Source organism: Rana temporaria, chromosome 3 (genome assembly GCF_905171775.1).
Source record: "Rana temporaria chromosome 3, aRanTem1.1, whole genome shotgun sequence".
Lineage (NCBI taxonomy): Eukaryota > Metazoa > Chordata > Amphibia > Anura > Ranidae > Rana > Rana temporaria.
The window spans coordinates 86,304,766-86,323,004 of NC_053491.1; the positions used below are offsets into that span (position 1 = coordinate 86,304,766).

Genomic DNA, 18,239 nt, shown 5'->3' on the forward strand with positions numbered 1-18,239 from the left:
TCATTGATATCATGAGACTGGCAGACTTTATCAGCTTCTTCTTGCTAGTGATCCAACTAGCAAGAAGAAGCTGATGAAGTCTGAAAGTCTCATGATATCAATGAAATTAAATATATATTTACTAGCAGGAGGTATTTCTCCACAGCTGCCAATCAGATTTCAGGGTCGTTTAGGCATTTTTATTTAACTGCTTATTAAAAACATTGACAGGCAAGCTATTAAAAAAAAAAAAAAAAAACATTGGCAGGCTGCCATACTGTGTCACTTACCTTTCTAGACGTCGAGCTCCCTTTAAGACACCAGGCCTCCTCCAGCAGCTCCTCCCCCTTCACAGTCACATGACCGGCCTGACGTATTGAAGCCCTTCTTGCTCCTTCCTTCTAAGCCTAGAACAGAAGGCTGGCCGGCGGCCGTGGAGGCGGCTGTGGAGCCTGCCGTGGTGAGCGGCGCAGCCATGCCAGCACAGGGAGAAGCCCAGACGCTGCCTCAGAGTGTGGGGGGGGACCCGGCCGGACACCTGCCTAATACAAAATGCGGCCGTCTCCGCGGAAATCGGCCGCGAATTCGGCCGCGATTTTAGAGCAGAGAGGCCGGCCAAGCAGCTGAGCATGGGGACATGTTAACTGTCGGCCTGGCTGCCGAGGCCCACCGGGCATATGCCCGGTGTGCCCTATGGCCAGTCCGGGCCTGATGCCTATCATAGTCGCATAGCTGAGAATCTCTACTTTTTCCTGTTCTCTACATAGGATACCATGATTTATTTACATCCAGAACTGTATCATATGTATTACTTACATTTGGTGTTATTATTATGGACCTTTATCATGTGGTTTAGCACTTAAAGCTCACTGAGTTATACTGTAGCTAGTGCTACATTTCTACTAGCGCTGCAATTTTTTGGTTTTATGAAAAATCTAAAGTGCTAATTTTAAGGGTTAATATGCAAGTTTTTGTCAGAAAAAGTGTTTGGGGACCCGGGTCTTGCCCCAGGGGCATGTATCAATGCAAAAATACGTTTTAAAAACTGACGTTTTTTTAGGGGGCAGTTCATTTAACTACTTGCCGACCAGCTGCCGCAGTTATATGGCGGCAGGTCGGCTCCCCTGCGCGAGAGCACGTAGCTCTACGTCACCTCGCGAAGCGGCCACTAGGGGCTCCCCCCGCTCGTCCCTGATCCCGACGCACGTGCCCGGCGGGTGTGATCACCGCCGGGCACCCACGATCGCTCGTTACAGAGCGAGGACCGGGAGCTGTGTGTGTAAACACACAGCTCCTGGTCCTGTCAGGGGGAGAAATGCCTGCAATCAGCGATCAGCCATTTCCCCATGTCAGTCCACCCCCCTACAGTTAGAACACAGCCAGGGAACATACTTAACCCCTTTCCCGCCCCCTAGTGTTAACCCCTTCCCTGCCAGTGGCATTTTTATAGTAATCCAATGCATTTTTATAGCACCGATCACTATAAAAATGCCAATGTCCCAAAAATGTGTCAAAAGTGTCCGAAGTGTCCGCCATAATGTCGCAGTACCGAAAAAAAACGCTTATTGCTGCCATTAATAGTAAAAAAAAAATATTAATAAAAATGCCATAAAACTACCCCCTATTTTGTAAACGCTATAACTTTTGCGCAAACCAATCAATAAAACCAAAATTACAGAAAAAAAGTGTGGGGGTCCCCCCAAATTCCATATATCAGGCCCTTCAGGTCTGGTATGGATATAAAGGGGAACCCTGCACCAAATTTTTTTTTATGGTGTGGGGTTCCCCCAAATAAATCCATATTAGACCCTTATGAGAGCACGCAACCTGGCAGGCCGCAGGAAAAGAGGGGGGACGAGAGAGCGCCCCCCCCTCCTGAACCATACCAGGCTCTTGTCCCCATGTTGATGGGGACAAGGGCCTTATCCCCACAACCCTTGTCCGGTGGCTGTGGGGGTCTGCGGGCGGGGGGGCTTATCGGAATCTGGAAGCCCCCTTTAACAAAGGGGAACTCCAGATCCCGACCCCCCATGTGAATTAGTAACGGGGTACATTGTACCCCTACCATTTCGCAAAGAAAAAGTGTACAATTTTTAAAAATGACAGGAGAAGGCTTGGGACAAGTCCTTTATTAAAAATTTAAAAAATACAAAATAAAAAAAAAACATTCCAGCAATGTAATCCAGTCTGTCCAGTGTTGTAATTCATTCTCGATGTCCAGCGATGATCCATTCTCTGCATGATCCTCCCGCACCGGAGGCACCCGGCCTAATGATGCGCAAGCTGTTTGACAGTTCTTTTTTATAATCAAGGGCAGGGCCACCTGTGACGTAGATGGGTGACCCAGCCCTCTCTAACGCGTGGGCTTTCCGTAAAACGTCAGAGGTCACGCATCATGGGTGGCCCCGCCCTCGGTTATAAAAGAACTGTCAAACAGCTTGCACGTCATTAGGCCGGGTGCCCCCGGAGCGGGAGGATCGTGCGTCATTCCTCGCTGGAGTGGAGAGCATCGCTGGAGAATGGATCATCACTGGACATCGAGAATGGATTACAATGCTGGACAGACTGGATTACATCGCTGGATTTTTTTTTTAAATTAAGGACTTGTCCCAAGCTGTCTCCTGTCATTTTTAACATTTTTACACTTTTTTATGAAATGGTAGGGGTACAATGTTCCCCTCACCAATTTACATAGGAGGGGGGGCCGGAATCTGGGGGTCCCCTTTGTTAAAGGGGGCTTCCAGATTCCGATAAGCCCCCGCCCGCAGACCCCCACAACCACCGGGCAAGGGTTGTAGGGATGAGGCCCCTGTCCCCATGTGGCCTGGTACAGTTCAGGAGGGGGGGCACTTCCTTGTCCCCCCTCTTTTCCTGCGGCCTTCCAGGTTGCTTGCTCAGATAAGGGCCTGGTAATGAACCAAGGGGGGAACATATGCTGTTTATTTTCAATGACTTTGATCTGTATTGACGGGACCCGACAATTCATTATCGGGTCCCGTCAGTAGTTTTAAATGACTTGTTTTCCTTTAGAAATTTCATTTTGTGCAGAGACTGTTATAAACACAGGAAACATGTGCTACTTTACAGGGATACTATTGACACCCACCAGGTACAAAATTAAAAGGAATATTTCACTTTTATTGTTTCACTTTAAGCATTATTAAAATCACTGCTCCCGAAAAAAACACAGTTTTTAAAACTTTTTTGCATTGATACATGTCCCCTGGGGCAGGACCCAGTTCCCCCAAACACTTTTTATAACAATAACTTGCATATTAACCATTAAAATTAGCACTTTTGATTTCTCCTATAGACTTTTAAAGGGTGTTTCGCGGCTTTTCGAAATTCGCCGCAAACCCCCCCAAATTGTTTGCTGTTCGGCGAACGGGCGAACAGGCAATGCTCGAGTCTAACTCATGTTCAATTCAAACAGATAGCCCATCTCTAGTGGATATCTTACTACACCCAGCTACGTTTTGAATTTCAGAGTAATTTTAGCAATAAATTGAGCGTATATAAATAAATATAGTATATTGATATTTGTGATATTGATTTATATACGCTCACTTTATTGCTAAAATCACTCTGCAATTCAAGATGTACCTGGGTGTATTAACATGTCCACATGGGTGTTCTATGAGAATACCGCTACCCGTCGGATCATAAAGTGTGTGGATTGCATAGTGCACAGTGGAACGCATGGTGAAATGCAAGTATTTTTTGGTAGAAACATCACTTCCATTGTACAATCTGCTGGGTAGTGCTAATCTGAAAGGATGTCTGACAGCACCCGCTGATTGGCGAGGAGAGACACAGGATGGAGCTCTGCCTATGTAACCAGGGCATAGCTCTGTCCCGTCAGCAGGGATGTCGTGGATTTTGTTTTCCTGCAAAGGAGGGAATAAAATCCAGCACATCCCTACATGAAAGCAGCCCACAGTGTACACAAAAACACAAAGTATCAAAAGTGTCAGATTATACAGAGGGGGGTGTAATGGCGCTTGCCTGTAAAGACTGAATAATCGAAAGATATAATACGCACACCAACGCATGAAACTTGACCAGTGTATCTAGTAACACGTGTTCCACTCCTATTTCCTCAAAATACCTATGATTAAGTGGCGTCGATCTGCCACGCAACGCGTCAGATGAAGGAGAAGTGTCGTCGGTGACGTCATCTCAGCTCGCGGCCGAGAGCGGAGAATTTGCTGCTTTGAAAACGTTTCCTGTAAATCATCTGCATGCTGACTACAGTAATTTTAAATGTGAGTGCTACTATTTTTTTTATTAAACCGCATCATTGCATACTACACTATGGAGATTGCATTGTGTTTCTGTTGAGAGCGGTCTGGATAATCTGTGGTCAGATGACCTGAGCAAGCTGAGCTGTCCTGGAGATATCATCCATAGCTGTACCTGCTGGGCTCCATTGACATCAATTAGGCTTGTCTAGCCTTATTTGAGGTGAGAGGCTAGTATTTCCTTACTCTGATCTGCACAACTTCACTGAATGATCGTGCGGTGGACTGCAGTATCATCCTTTGTTCAAGCACTTTTTGCACTTTTGGGGAAAGATTAAATCAAGCACTTGACTGTTCAAACTTGAATTTTATTTATGATTTATTCCTTACACAGCACTGTGCACTTTGGAAAATCCCTGCAAGCACATTTTTTTGCCTGAACATTATCTATATATTTATTCACCTGCACAATTTTCGGTGCACGCTATATATTTTATATTTTATATTTTTATGTTTATATTTGAGTATTATATTTTTTTACATTTTTAGGTGTTTTCTCACCCTCTTGGATTTCCGTTTATATTTGTATACACTTATTTTTTGCACATTTATTGTCTGCACTGGATTTTAACTCACAATATTGCAATTGTTTGAATGACTATTATTTGTTGTTTTAGTCATTATTTTTTTGGATTTCATTATTTTCACAATTTTCCATCCTTCACATCATGGTTGTTGATGTATGAGGGTTTTTGAGGAAATAGGAGTGGAACACGTGTTACTAGATACACTGGTCAAGTTTCATGCGTTGCTGTGCGTATTATATCTTTCGATTATTCAGTCTTTACAGGCAAGCGCCATTACACCCCCCTCTGTACATATGCTATTTGGTGCGTGAGCACTTTACAGTAGTGGCTGCTGCTTTTAATATTTATTACACAGTGAATTTAATATTTTATTTTATATTTACATCCAGTTTATTGAAAGATAAATTAGACGAGCAACAGTGGGAGGCACAGCTCCCGATATAAGCGTAATACAGAACTTTAAACATTCCGGTAAACATTGCAATGTTTGATGCATGTACAATACCTCATTGCGTTTGTCCAAAAGGGAAAGAAAAAGGCGATCAGTGAGGAACAAAGGCATAGTGTCAATAGTACCCTATGAAGTATACATCATGTAACCTCAAAATTAACATTCTGAATAAGTTCGTCGTATTGTATGAAGTTTCTATAAGTAAAAGTTCAGGAGGAAAGGAGAAAAAGGGGGTTAGAAGGAGCGAGAAGAAGGAAGGGAGGGAGGGGAGTGGGGAACACATTAGGGAAGTGAGACGAGTAGCGGCCCCAGGCCTGCGCCCAACGTTCACATCATGTCCAAAGAGGTGCCCCGGACCCTGTCATCAGGGCACCGCTACCAATCTATCAAAATCTGCAGAGCATTTAAATTGAACCCAAGGTGACCAAGTGTGGAAAAACTTCTCGGTGTGTTCCGATGCTTGGGCTATTGTTTCTTCCATGTCATAGAATTCTTTTACTCTGGACAGCCAGTCACGTACCGAGGGGACCCGGGACGATTTCCAAAACAAGGGTATAAGGGCCTTGGCCGCATTTAGGAGGTGTTTGGATAGTGAGTTTTTGTAACTCCGAAAGGACATGTTGGAAATGTGTAGAAGGCAGCAGGCGGCGTCGAGTTTGAGCTTAGTTTCTGTGATCAACCTGATAGTGTCGCATACTGTTTGCCAGTACGGAGCAATTAGCGGGCATTGCCACCATATGTGGATCAGGGTACCCCTTTCTGCATTGCACCTCCAGCATGTGTCAGGCGTTTGTGGGAACCATGAGTGTAGCTTCACCGGGGTGGCGTACCAGTGAGTGAGTAGTTTGTAGGCGGTTTCTTGTGTTCTGGTGCTCAGGGAGCATTTATGTGCAAAGGTGCAAGATCTCTTCCATTGGGGCCCTGAAATCGGGATATCCAGAGCTTGTGACCATCTCTCTCTGAATCTGTCATCACCCTTTATCGGTTGATCTCTGAGCCAGGCGTACGAAATTGAGGTAGATTTTTGTACAGGTACACCTGCCAGGCACACCGACTCCAACTCCGTGGGCTGCCTATTAAAATTTGGTCTTCTAGTCGTGTGGTTCAGGTAGCTCCTTACTTGGAAGTATGTCCACAAGGGGAGGCCAGATCTATTAAGGGCCACCCTGAGGTCCCCAAAGTCCCGGAACAGACCGGTTCGGAAACAGTCTAAGGCAAGTATGGGTCTAGCTGTGTCAGGGGTGCGGAGAAAGCTGTTCTCTATCCCCGGGGGGAAATCAGGGTTGTTCCACAAGGGAGTCAGTGGGCTCAGTGAGGTTGATATGTTCGTTCCCCCGGCCACCCTGTGGAAAACTCTTAACGTGGTCCCCAACAGTGGGTGTGTCTTTAGAGATGCAGGATAGCTGGTCCATGGCATCCAGGGAGAGAAGTGTAAGGGAATGGGGCAAAGGTCATCCTCAATTTGTATCCAATCTTTAAGATTACGGTGGCAGTGCCAATCTATTATCCTCGTTACGTGTGCCGCAAAATAGTAGTTTTTGAAGTCGGGAGTACCCATTCCCCCCCTGTGTTTAGGAAGTGTCAGTAATGTGGCTTTAATTCTCGGAGGTTTGTGGGCTCAGATGAATCTTTGTTGTATCGCAGAGATCAGTTTAAAGAATTGTAGGGGAATCCTGACCGGTAGGTTGCGGAACAAGTATAAAAGTTTTGGCAGGATCACCATTTTGCAAATAGCTGCCCTCCCGAACCATGAGAAGTTGCGGGCATTCCAGGACTTCAGATCTCTGTCAATTGCTGCAAGAAGGGGGGGGGAAATTGCGAGTATAGATTTGGGAAATGTCTGATGTTAGCCATACTCTCAGATACCTAAGGGCGGACGATTCCCATCTAAAGGGGCATATAGTCTTGAGTGTCTCTACAGATCGGTCTGGTAAGGTTATGTTTAGTGCTTCTGATTTCGAAAAATTAATTTTAAAATTGGACACGTAGCCGAATAGTGTGAATTCCTGCATGAGAGATGGTAGGGACTTCTGGGGTTCCGTCAGGAAAAAGAGCAGATCGTCGGCATAAGCCGCGATCTTATACTCTCTGTTCGCCAACGAGAAACCTTGTATGGCTTTCTCAGCGATGATTCTTCTAATGAAAGGTTCTAGGGAGAGAATGAAGAGGAGGGGTGAGAGGGGGCATCCCTGCCTGGTGCCATTATTTATTTGGACTGCTTCCGATAAGGAACCGTTAATCTTAATTCGGGCTGAAGGGTTTTTGTAAAGAGCGGATATCCAGGATCTCATGTGGAACCCCAGACCTATGTGCTGACAGGTGTCCATCATGTAATCCCAGGCAATCCTATCGAAGGCCTTCTCTGCGTCGGTGGACAAGAGAAGGCCTTCGATTTTCTGGGTGCGTGCCGCATATATTAAATTGAGTGCTTTAATGACATTGTCCCTGGACTCCATGCCTGGCATGAAGCCAGCTTGGCTCGGGCCTATGATATCATGTAGAAGGGGGCGTAGTCTGTTGGCCAAAATTTTTGCCAACAACTTAACGTCTAGGTTAAGGAGTGAAATCGGCCTATAGCTAGCACAGCTTTCGGGATCTTTATTGGGTTTTGGCAGGACAGCTACGTGGGCTGAGAGGAATGTGGGGGGCACGTCTCTGGGAGACGCCAGCGAATTTAGGGCCTTTCTCAGGGGGTCGACAAGGATTCCTGTGAAAGTTTTATAATAAATGGAAGTGAAGCCGTCCGGGCCTGGACTTTTCCCAGTTTTAAGTTCTTTAACAACTGACTGCAATTCTGAGTTTTCTATAGGCAATTCTAGTTGACAGACTACGTCCTCCGGTAAGGAGGGGAGCCCGGATTCTGCCAGGTAATCTCTAATCTCCTGACTTCTGGTTTTAAAGGGGTTGACAGGATTTCCTTGAGCAGGAAGGTTATATAGGTTAGAGTAAAATTCGTGAAAATGTTGGGCTATTTTGTCAGTGGTTACATCTAGGGAACCTGATTTATTCCTTATACCCATAATGTTGTGTGCTGAACTGGCGTCTTTCAAGGCCCTAGCCAAAAAACTGCCTGACTTGTCGCCATGTTCATAATATACTTTCTTTTTAAAGAACAAAAGGCGTTTAGCTTTAGAGTCAAGGAGCTGTTGAAGGTCCTTCCTAGCGTTCAGTAATGTGCATGCTGACCTTTCTGAAAGGGACTGTTTGTGGAGCGTCTCAAGGTTATGAATCTTATCTGAAAGGAGTTTGATGGTTTTTTCCTTTTCTCGTTTGCGTTGTGACCCCATTCTGATGAGTTCCCCCCTTACTGTGCATTTATGGGCTTCCCAAATAGTCAGGGGGTCCATGCCCGGGGTGTTATTACGTTCAAAGAATTCTTTTAGAAAGATGGCGATGTCAGGGAGCAATAGTGTGTCTGTCAACAGGGACGAGTTAAGTCTCCAAGAGTTGGATTTAGGAGGCGGTTTGTGTAGATTAAGGGACAGTGAGGTTGGGGCATGGTCTGATATGGTTTGGATGCCTATGTGTGCCTCTGTTACCAGGTGAATAATATTTTATTTTAAACATTATTTTAGTGCCCCTGGTTAGTTTGGTTTTGCGCATTAGTTCCCCCCTTGTTACAAAAGTGTCAGATTGTCCCCCACAATATCACAGTCCCACTATAACTCGCATATTGCTGCCATTACTAGTTAAAAAAAATAATAATAATAATTCAGTATATATACCATAATTTGTAGATGCTATAACTTTTGCACATAGCAATCAATATAAAACTTATTGGGATTTTTTTAACAAAAATATGCAGTAGAATACATGTTGGCCTAAAATCAGAAAGAAATTTGATATTTTTTTTTGCTGGATATGTTTTAATCGTAAAAATGTTTTTTAATCGTCTGTCTTTTTTTATAGCGCAAAAAATAAAATACCACCAAAAGAAAGCTCCATCTGTGGAGAAAAAATATATATAAATTTAATTTATGGACAATGTTGCGTGACCGTACAATTGTCAGTTAAAGTAACACAGTGGAAAAAATGGTCTGGTTATGGGGGGGGGGGGGGGTAAATCTTCCGGGGGACAATGCTGCTGTCCAAAGGTGCCCCCGGTTATCCTTCTTCCAGAGAGGGGACACTCTATTAAAAGAGGTGCTTTACTGTCCATATCACTTGGTCAAAACAGAGGGGAAACACTGTTCTCAGTCTTTTTTCTTTTTTTTTTAAAGGGTACATTTTATTGAGATTTCACAAAAATAAACACAAACAAAAAATGAACTGTTCTCAGTCTTCATCTCTGCTGTATACAGTATATTTTTTTATATACAAGTATTTTTGAAGTACTAGATAACAGGAGTCAGTCTATGGTTTACCCATTCTTTGTGTTCGACCTCTAGTCATATCCAGCCATCTTCCTATGGATAAATGTCTAAACATTGACTTTTTACTCCTGCACCTTTATAAAAAATGTAATTAAAAGAAAATGTCTTAAGCACTTACCACTTGATGCTCACAGAGAGATGTTCTACCATCACTCACAGGTACTGTTTACAGTTCAGATTTTCCACTGGAATTTGGCAGATACTGCTTGTGTATTCTATAAAGCCGGTCACTGGGAATAATGCAGCTTCTGCATACCTTGAAGCTGGTCATTGGGAATGCCAGAGATATTGCCTCTTTATTCTATTCCTAAGTTACTGGCCTTTGGGATGGACAGATTTAGCTTGGTATCCTATATGGCCAGTCTTTGGGACAGAGGTAAGGTCTTTGTATCCTGTGTAGATGGCCCCTATGAATGACAGATGCATCTGTATCCTGTGTAGCTATTGTTTGGGAATCTCAGAGTCATGGCTTCTGTATCCTATATAACTAGTCCTTACAAATGAAGGATAATACTCTGTATCCTATGTAGTCAGTCTCTGGGAATAACATATTACTCTATATCCTATTTTTCCAGTCACTAGGAATAAGAGAAATTCCATAGTTTTTTCTATGTAGCTAGCCACTAAAATTACACATGGGCCTTGGATTTCCCCTGAAAATGCATGGAATAGAAAATGCATAGAAAACAAGAGAATGAATGAACACCAATTTTTATCTGAACGTTTTCTTACATACAGTTCTGAAGATTATTAATATAGACACTGCAATTTGCTTGATATATAGTAAAATCAAAATTTTTGTATGATTACTTTTAGAGTTGAGCGGACACCTGGATGTTCGGGTTCGGACCTGAACCTTGAAAAAAAAGTTTGGGTTCGGGACCGAACCCGAACCCGGACTTTGACCCGAACCCGAACCCCATTGAAGTCAATGGGGACCCGGACTTTTGACTACAAAAATTTCTCTAAAAAACTAAGGGAAAGGGCTGGAGGGCAGCAAAATGTCGGGAAGAGCATGGCAAGTACTCTGGAAATAAATGTGGTTTTGTTCAAAATTATTGAACCCCCCAATGCTGTAAAGGGTTTTAGGGAATTTAGTGTACATTTGTAATTGTATTCAGAATGAAATCCTACAAGGACTTCATAAAGAACCATATGCAACTAATATGACATCAATTGGTTTTGTAATACAGTAGTAAATGCAAAATTCAAGGCAATGGGCACAAAATATTTCAGCAAACTCTCCCTGACTATGTACTTGACAGAAACACAGTATATCACAGGTGCACAAGTGGTGTGGCAGGTGTAGTGCTGTTGAAATACTCAGTCACCTATAGAGTGCTGACTGCCACCATAGAAAAAATATTTCAGCAAACTCTCCCTGACTATGTACTTGACAGAAACACAGTATATCACAGGTGCACAGGTGGTGTGGCAGGTGTAGTGCTGTTGAAATACTCAGTCACCTATAGAGTGCTGACTGCCACCATAGAAAAAATATTTCAGCAAACTCTCCCTGACTATGTACTTGACAGAAACACAGTATATCACAGGTGCACAGGTGGTGTGGCAGGTGTAGTGCTGTTGAAATACTCAGTCACCTATAGAGTGCTGACTGCCACCATAGAAAAAATATTTCAGCAAACTCTCCCTGACTATGTACTTGACAGAAACACAGTATATCACAGGTGCACAGGTGGTGTGGCAGGTGTACTGCTGTTGAAATATTCAGAGTCACCTATAGATTGCAAACTGCCCCTATAGTTGAACAAAATTCCTAAACTATATGAAGCACAGCAGATGTCACAGGAGTGCTTGTTGATATTTCTGGAGCAACATACACCTAAAACTGTCCCTATGATTCAGCAACCTTTCCCTCACATAAGTGAAGCAGTGACAACGAGCCAGATGCCATAAGATGATGCAGATATCAAAGAAATAAAGTGTGCTTCTTGATATTTCTGGAGCAGTATAACAGCATACACCTAACACTTTCCCTGAGCAGATTCAGCAACCTTTCCCTCACATAAGTGAAATACAGTGAAAACGAGCCAGATACACCTAAGACTTTCCCTAAGCAGCAGATTCCAGCAGCCTTTCCCTATCTAGAGTGAAGCAGAGTGACGATCTGTGCTGTGTGCCTCTATCTAATATAGAGGCACGTCACATGATGGGTCACATGCTGCACTGGCCAATCACAGCCATGCCATAAATAGTCATGGCTGTGATCAGTTCCCAGTCACAGTAGTAACACGAATGGCGATTGGCTGCCGTGCAGCGCGCCAAAACATACCCGAACTCCGAACCCGGACTTTTTCCAACTATTCGGGTTCGGGTCCGGGTTCGGGAAAAACCCAAAGTCCGTACCGAACCTTTATGCCGCGTACACACCATCACTTTATGTGATGAAAAAAAACGACACTTTCTGTGAAGTAAAAAATGACGTTTTTGAAACTTCAATTTTCAAAGACGAAGTTGCCTACACACCATCGTTTTCTCACAATGATCTTGCAAAGTGAGGTTACGTTCCACCACGTTTTACCATTGAAGCTTGCTTCATAAGTAGCTTCTGGGCATGCGTGGATGAAAAAACGTCTTAGAAAACGGCGTTTTTTGCTACACACGGTCAATTTCTGTGAAGTAAAAAGTGCACTTTTGAAAAACGACACATAAAATTGAAGCATGCTTCAATTTTTTTTGGTCGTTGTTTACAAGATATAAAACGACGTTTTCCCCCACACACAGTCAATTAAAGTGACGTTTTTAAAAACGTCATTTTTTTTCATCACATAAAGTGATGGTGTGTGTCAGGGTTCGCTCAACCCTAATTACTTTATTTCATATGTGTTTTCTGTGATGAAGAAATATTATGACTTTGATATGTGCATTTTAAAATCATAAAATTGATTTGAAAACATATGTAGTGCTCACCTGTGGCCCCTTTAAGTTGCCCGGCAGACTATTTCCCCTACCTTCAGATTGTTGCTCCCTCCCCTGCCTGGAGACAGAATGCTGGGAGAGAAAAGAAGAAGACATTGATTGGATGCAGCCACAGTTATAGTGGGAGTCCACGCCTAGCAACAGGGGCAGGGCACTCTGGCCAGGCTGTAGACCCACTCACTACTCTTGCAGACAGCAGTGACCAGCAAGGGCTTTGGGTGTGTGTTTCTACTCAGGGGAGGGGGTTTAAAAGAGGCAAAAGGTAATAAGCAGCTGGGAGCCTGTGCACAGATCTTGAGGTTGCTTTGCCCCCAGAGTGTTACGAGAGCTCACAGCCACAATCAATCTGTTACCAAGCTGCAGGAGAGAGCTGCTGGAGAATGTGCTGCTGCTATTTAGTGCTGCCCTAAAGCGAGACTGTTTGCTGTAATTCATGTGCCACTGTGCTGCTGTGAGAAGACCACAAGGCTGTGCAGGACTATGCTGTGAGCTGTGTGCTGGAATTCACAGTTTCAGATTTTCTGATTTTGTCATTATCTACAGTACATCCGACACATTGTTCCCAACAGCAGAGTCCGCAACACTCTGTGCTCCCCTGCGTTTTACCTTTTTTTTCCTAGTGTTTCTGGCTCAGGTCTCTCCACACTGTCTACACTATATTCCCTGGCAATTCCCTCTTCAGTGTCCACATCTGCAAGAGTTGGAGTTAGGCAGGATGAGAGTTAGTTAGCAAGAAGTAGAATATTGTGTGGAGTGGCAATGTCACCTATGCCTTCATGGGAGAACCAGGGCTTCGTCAAAGCTTGAGTGATCGTCAGTGAATTGTCTTTCACCTCAGGGGAATGCTCCTGGCACCTTCTATTATGTGCCCCCCTGGGAAGACTGGAAAACTATTTTGCGTATACCCTGTTAATTGTGTGATAGTACTTTGCCCTGCCATAATAGATTATTACCTGGAATTTTCATCCAGGCAGGTTGAGGGGCTTCAGGGTGCTTGTTTCATTCAGAAGAAACTGGCATTTCAGTTTTCTCAGTAGTTAGTAAAATCCTGGAGTTTGGAGACTTTGTAAGCAGGCTGAAAATAGCCAGTTAAGTGCTGTCCCGGAAGGGAGGGTAGGAGTATATGATTTCCCAGTTCTTTGGTCTTTTTCATGTTTCTCTCTGTCCCACAGTGGAGTCCCACTGATCCTCTGTTATAAAAGAGGGTGGTCCAGAGTTAGAGGAGTTGGGAGTTGAGGGGGGGGGGGATGGTTAGAGAGAGACCCAAAGCCTGTTAAGGAAAGAGATGGAGAAAAACACCCATGAGGAGCAGAATAATGTCGCTCACTACTACCTGGATGTAAAGTCACCAGGACTTGGGATTCATCCCAATGATACCAGCATAAAGATTAAATGTCTCAAGTAGGGATGAGCTTTGCGTTCGAGTCAAACTCACGTTCGACTCGAACATCGTATGTTCGACAGTTCGTCGAAATACGAACGTTACGAGCCGTTCGCGTTCGAGTGGCGTGTCACACCCCATAATTCACTGCGGCATCGCAGTGCATTGCTGGCAGATGATTGGCCAAGCATGCACTATGATCCGCATGCTTGGCCAATCACAGCTTGCAAAAAACGGAGAGCCATAATTGACCAAAGCCAGGGTGGCTTTGGCCAATTATGGCTCAGGGGGTTTAGTACACGCCCCACACTATAAAAGGCCGCCTGCAGGTCAGCCTTGTGTAGTGTGTTGCGGTGGTTAAGAGAGAGAACACAGAGAGAGAGAGTGTCATTTTTTGTAGGTAGATAGAGCAGGCAGGCAGGCAGGCTAGTCAGTTAAAGTTACAGTGTGTAGAGGATATATATGCATCCCAGGTGTTGTATATATATTTATACACTGTAGTGTGCACCTAAAGCTACGTGGTGTGTGTACTGTCCGTGTCCTCTGCACATTGTGGGCCAAATCCTCAAAAGAGATACGCAGGCGGAACTGCTGTTCAGCCAGCGTATCCCTGTGCCTATCTTTGGAACTGATCCTCAGAAGCAGTTTTCCAAAGATAGGCAGAAGATCTGACATCTGTAAGACACTTACACTGTCAGATCTTAGGATGCAGTACCGCATCCGCCGATGGGGGCATTTCGCATTGAAATGCCGCTTTGCGTATGCAAATGAGGACTTACGGAGATCCACAAAGCTTTTCAGCTTTGTTTTTTCTGCGTAAGTTTACGTTTGCATACGTAAAATTAGGGCTGCTTTTACAAGGTGTAAACTGTTTACACCTTGTAAAAACAGACCTTTTTTTCGATCGCCGCGATTTTTTTTTAAATTAGATTTTTTTTTTCCGCCGTATCTTTTTTTTAACCCGTCGCAATTTTTTAACCCGGCGCGATCCTCAAAATTCGGCGTATCGTAAAAACACGCGATGCACGTCGGGAAAAATGACGTCACGGGCATGCGCAGTACGTCCGGCGCGGGAGCGCGCCTCATTTAAATTGTAATCGCCCCCTGGAGAAGAGGACGGCCTGAAATTTCTAGGTAAGTGCTTTGTGGATCAGGCACTTAGGTAGAAATTTTAAGACAGTGTAACTTAAATGGGAAAAGATAAGTTAGGCAGGATCTTTAAGGATTTGGCCCTGTGCACCTAACGTAAAGCTGGTGTTTCTCATATTTACTCCTAGAAGAGATCTTCTCATATTAATACTACAGGCAGGGTATATTGCTGCAAGTACTTTCACGTGGTGTACTGTCTGTGTCCTCTGAAGTGTGCACCTAAAGCTACGTGGTGTGTGTACTGTCTGTGTCCTCTGAAGTGTGCACCTAAAGCTATGTGGTGTGTGTACTGTCTGTGTCCTCTGCAGTGTGCAACTAAAGCTATGTGGTGTGTGTACAGTCTGTGTCCTCTGCAGATTGTGCACCTAACGTAAAGCTGGTGTTTCTCATATTTACTCCTAGAAGCAGGGATCTGCTTATATTAATACAACAGGCAGGATATATTGCTGCAAGTACTTTCACGTGGTGTATATAGGGCCAAAGGGGCTTGTAATGACCTGGGGGAGGGGGGGGGAGAAACCCATGCTATTTTTCTCAATGATTTTAATCCATTGCAGGGACCAGACATTACATTAAAGCTGCAATCAGTTTTAAATTACTTTTTCCTATAGTAATCTCATTTTGTGCAGGGACAGTTCTAAACACGTGCCACTTCACAGGCATACTATAGACACCCAGCAGGTACGATATTTAAAGAAATTTTTCATTTTTTTTTCACTTTAAGCATCATTAAAATCACTGCTCCAGAAAACCCGTTTTACGACAATAACTTGCATATTAGGCTTTAAAATGAGCACTTTTGAATACAAACGTTCTAGTCCCAAAGACTTCAATGGGGTTCTAAATGTTTGCGCGAACGTTCAGTCCGTTTGAAGGTTCTGGTGCGAACCGAACGGGGGGGGGGGGGGCCTGGTGTTCGGCTCATCCCTGGTCTCGAGCACCATATAATGCTGCAGTTTGTAGGTATGGCCAAATTGTGGTAACGATGGGCAAGACGTAAAAAGGAGTATAGTTAAGTAAAATCTAAGCATATACTCCTATACGCCAAGAGATTGTAAAGCATAGAGTTTAGAGGGCAGGATTGAGTAATGCACAGAATGCAGGGGTAAGGAGTAAATACATATACAATATGCAGGGGTCAAGATTGGATAACAGAGAATTCAGTGGTCAGGGTTCAGGGGTCAGAATTAGGTAATGCAGAGATTTCAGGGGTAACTACCACACAGAATTCAGGAGTCAGGATCAAGTAAAACAGAGAGTACAGGGTCAGGATTTAATAATAATGAGAGTTCAGAGGTCAGGATGAGGGAACACACAAAGTTCAGGGTTCAGGATTAGGTAATGCACAGAGTTTAAGTACCACACAGAGTTCAGTTTAGGAGTCAGGATTAAGTAATGCACAGAGCTCAGGGGTCAGGAGCAAGTAACCCATAAATAGTGCCTGGTGTCTCACTTTATAGCTCTACCCTAGTATCATCCCTGAGAGTCTGGCATGATAGTATAAATATTGCAGTGTGCAAATTTCAACTCAAAGCTTGCTGCACAAGAGTCAGTTCAAAATGGTGAAGATGGAGGGGCCTGTGCATGTGTGGCAAAATAGAGAGCCATGCAGGAGCACCGATACCGTAATATGAAAGAATGACAATGAGTATGGAATGGATAGATGTAAGAAGATGTCATCCGTTTAAATCTGAACATTTATCAATGAATTTAGTTAGGGGCTACCATATACACCCTCGAACTGACATTTTCATTTTTTGTGTACCTCTCAGGACCTGTCACCCGCTGACTTTATCTTTCTAGAACTACAGAAGTCAGTTGTCCCTATTTAAATGACTCTACTTCTTACAAAAGCCATAGCTATAGATGTCCATAGACATGAGATGATAGTTGCCTGATCTGGCAATTACAGTTTAATTGAAAAGTAATGATATGTCAGCCATTGACAAGAGAGGAATCAATTATCCGAACCGTTTATTTCAGCCAATCACTATTGTTCAAGAAATATAATTGGTAAAAGGTGGTGTCAGCCCAGCTACAATGGCTGGCATGGATCATGTCATGGTTTGATCTTCTGTACACTTTAAAATGTCTGCAAGATGGATATCTCTCTTGTGGACAATCCCGCTGCAGTACTCCTTAACTTAAACTCTATGTCAAGCAAGAGATATTGTAGATCGCTATAAAACAATTATCAAATGCCGTCAAGGCTTTCAACTCCAGCATGTGGAAACAACGATCCCCACTGACTATTGCACAATGGTTTGCTAAGGTGAATGATAATCAACAAATGGAACATTTGCCTTCTGCCCTTAGGCCTCTTACACACCACAGGACATGTCCGATGAAAACGGTCCGCGGACCGTTTTCATCGGACATGTCCGCTGGGATCATTTGGTCTGATGGCTGTACACACCATCAGACCAAATTTCCTGCGGACAGACGACGCGGTTATGATGCGGTGCGTGGCGGCGACGATGACGCGGCGACGTGCGCGACCCTGGAAGTTCAACGCTTCCACGCATGCGTCGAATCACTTTGACGCATGCGAGGGATTTCGGCCGAGCGGACATGTCCGATGAGTCGTACTGACCATCGGACATGTCCGACGGACATGGTTCCAGCGGACGTGTTTCTTAGCATGCTAAGAAACATTGGTCCGCTGGAAACCTGTCCGCTAGGCCGGGAATCCGGTCCGGTCGGCCCTACACACGACCGAACATGTCTGCTGAAACTGGTCCGCGGACCAGTTTCAGCAGACATGTTCGGTCGTGTGTACGAGGCCTCAGAGACAAAATGGCATAATGTGTGGTGGCTTCACTGGGACCTGTTTTAATATTCTGATTAATATTTATCATTCTTTTAACCCATGGTTACTCCTGACAATGAAGCCAATTTGGAGGGACCGTATCTACTACTGTGGACCCCATTCTCCCCATATCCTTCTCTTGCTTACTCTCCCATTTCTTCTCATTACCCTCCCTACACGGTTAAGGAGATATTTGCAGAAAAGACTGCACCAATGTCTACGGCGCATGCACGCCGTAGACAACGGCGCAGTCTCAATGAGCGTCCGTTAATGAATGGGACCGTGCCATCCCTGACGGCTCCCACTCGCATGCGTCAACTCCTGGTATC

The 18,239-nt window shown here is 44.2% G+C and overlaps 1 protein-coding gene across 1 annotated transcript in view; it reads right to left on the reverse strand.

Annotated features, from left to right (window-relative positions):
• SORD (sorbitol dehydrogenase) overlaps positions 1 to 9,891 on the reverse strand; it is a 130,285-nt gene extending 120,394 nt beyond the window's left edge. The window contains exon 1 of the mRNA XM_040342848.1: positions 9,750 to 9,891. The gene's annotated coding sequence lies outside the window, so the exon portion shown is untranslated. The remainder of the gene's footprint in view (positions 1 to 9,749) is intronic.
• Between the last annotated feature and the right edge of the window lie 8,348 nt (positions 9,892 to 18,239).